General features: G+C 45.1%; 1 pseudogene; it reads left to right on the forward strand.

The window, feature by feature from the left end:
- Positions 1–1,975: 1,975 nt before the first annotated feature.
- Positions 1,976–2,093, forward strand: LOC124796843 (annotated as a pseudogene).
- The last annotated feature ends 805 nt before the right edge of the window (positions 2,094–2,898 follow it).

Genomic DNA, 2,898 nt, shown 5'->3' on the forward strand with positions numbered 1-2,898 from the left:
GTACCTGCGCACGACCGTCACCTGGCCTCATCGGCAGCCCTGCTATCCAGTCCCGTCAGCTCGATGTGCTGCAGTATCTCTAGTGAACGGTCCGATAACTGTGCGCTCTCACCGTTCAATGGTCGATACCTAATACTCTATCGACATCTGATCGCCAGCTGCAGAATAAAAATTTTCACATATTAAAAATTGGCTCTGGCGTAACACAAGATATCATTTGGTATGCAACATAAAGTGTGACGTAAGAGGAAGTGGTAGGGATGGGTGGTGTGCTGAGTGATCCTAATTTTAAAACTTCGGCAGAGATTTCATAAAAGCAGTGCCTTAAAATCCAACACCAAGTGATTGAATAATATTCAGTAATTGACTAATGTCCCCCCACCATTACAATTAATTAGAATACGAAAGCATATTACAAGCTCCAAAGATACTAACCATAAAATTAAAAACAAATAACAGAGTAAAATTACACTGGGACAGATTGAGAACAATTTAAGAACACGATCAGATTCAAAAGAGAATTGAATGCACATGTGCCATAGAACCAAATATAATCTTATTATAACAGTTATAACATATATATGAAACTTTGCTGCTAGTAATGTTGCCCACAGTCTTTGTCAAATAACACACTGACAAGAAATCAGAAAGATCGTATGGTGAAATGAATTTGCTTACACTTTTAAATTACAACAAGCTGAGAGAACGTTTCCAAATAATTTACCAAGATAGCTTTAGTCCTTGTACTCAAAACTGGCATTATGGGCAACAACATTAATAAGAATATGCAAGGTTCATAACTCACTCATTCCAAAAGGATCCGCCTCCATAGCTGCGTAGTCAGCACGACAGAATCCCATGAGAGGGGTCGGGGTTTAATTCCAACCGGGTTGGAGATTTTCGTCGCTCGGGGACGGGTGCTGTGTTGTCTTTACCGCCATTTCATCTTCGTTGACACGACAAGGTGATGTTAACTAAAAGGACTTGCACCGGGCAACTGGTCTACCCAACGGGAGGCCCTCCCCCTTCCCCCCAACACACACACACATTTCATTGCAAAGGGAACCAGAGCAGTAAGTACAACAACACTAGATCGAAGGCGCCAAGTACAACAACACTAGATCGAAGGCGCCAAATATGCCAAGGGTTTTCTTTCCTAGCCATGCTAATACCACCTGGCCAAAGGTATAATAACATACCTTGGTGGTTCAACGAGTACTACTGCACAACTGGTAGGAATGATTACAATTCAAGTACTAAGAATCAGAGGTAATGTATTAAAAGTGATTAACAGCTACATTATAATAAAGACTCACCCTTGCACAGATGAAGAACCTCCGTGTGTACCAGCAGCACGGTCTGCTCTTTCCTATAAGCAAAATACTGGTTGTAGAAGGGAGGGAACAACAACTTACACCAGAAATGAGGGAAGTGGTATATGACAACACACACAGCTCAAGACTCTGTCCCAACACCCAATTTCCAGGAACCTCCAGGAACATACTGTTCTATACTATAGCCGTACTTCCACCATTTGGACAGCACGCTCCTCTTACCGATGGCCAACTAGACCACAACTATTCAGGTGCCCAATCGAATCTGTCCCGTTCGGCTGCTCGGTGATACTCCGTGGTTCCTCGTCACGTTACTCGCTTCGTCGCCTTCCCAATTCTCCCTGATGTGTCCAGCTGGTCTCTGCGCAGTGCCTGTGTCGCGGCACCCTCGCTGACACTGACTGCCCTCATGCGGTTGTGCTTTCGGAGCTGCAGCTCTGTTCGCGCAGGTCCTCAAACTCCCGCAGCCGAGTGATATCTCGCGGCGGCATATAAATTATTTACAGATTTCCTCCTATTTTTCATACTAATAAGTTTGCAGATTATATTTATTCAATCCGTTATCGACGAGGGATTCAGGTTTCGCTTTTGGTTTGCTTGTTATAAAATTATTCATAACATTGTTACTATTTATCCACAGGGCCAACAGCCTTCCCACAGTGGTAACACCGGTTCCCGTCAGATCACCGAAGTTGAGCGCTGTCGGGCTGAGCTAGAACTTGCATGGGTGACCATCCGGTCTGCCGAGCGCTGTTGGCCAGCGGGGTGCTCTCAGCCCTTGTGAGGCAAATTGAGGAGCTACTTGGTTGAGAAGTGGCGGCTCCAGTCTCGTAAACTGACATACAGCAGGGAGAGCGGTGCGCTGACCACATGTCCCTCCATATCCGCGTCCAGTGATACCTCTGGTCTGGGGATGACACGGCGGCCAGTCGGTACCGTAGGGGCCTTCAAAAGAAATGGTTCAAATGGCTCTGAGCACTATGGGACTTAACATCCGTGGTCATCAGTCCCCTAGAACTTAGAACTGCTTAAACCTAACTAACCTAAGGACATGACACACATCCATGCCCGAGCCAGGATTCGAACCTGCGACCGTAGCAGTCGCGTGGTTCCGGACTGAGCGCCTAGAACCGCTAGACCACCGCGGCCGGCGTAGGGGCCTTCCAAAGCCTGTTCGGACAGAGAGTTATATACAGTGGTGGTAAGATAATAGGCTTTTTAGTGGTTAGCTGCGACGAGGTAACTCCACCAAATGCAAAATGAAAGCAATTCCTTACCCCATTTTAGACACTTTTTACAGTCACTCTATTAAAGTAATTCAACTACAATATATCAAAGCGGAGCGTCAGAAATCCGGCTGTTCATATAGTTTATCACAAAAGATCATATTTTACGTAATATGAGTTAGTCAGACATCGATTATTTTTCAAAAACAATGACGAGACAACACCTAATCCCATATTCACATCTCACGTTCTAGCTATCGATATTTATCTCAGTGACAGTCCAGTGAGTGTGTTGGTACTATCGTATTACTTTTTTAATGCCGTTGCTATCATCCACG

The sequence above is a fragment of the Schistocerca piceifrons genome, chromosome 4 (assembly GCF_021461385.2).
Source record: "Schistocerca piceifrons isolate TAMUIC-IGC-003096 chromosome 4, iqSchPice1.1, whole genome shotgun sequence".
NCBI lineage: Eukaryota > Metazoa > Arthropoda > Insecta > Orthoptera > Acrididae > Schistocerca > Schistocerca piceifrons.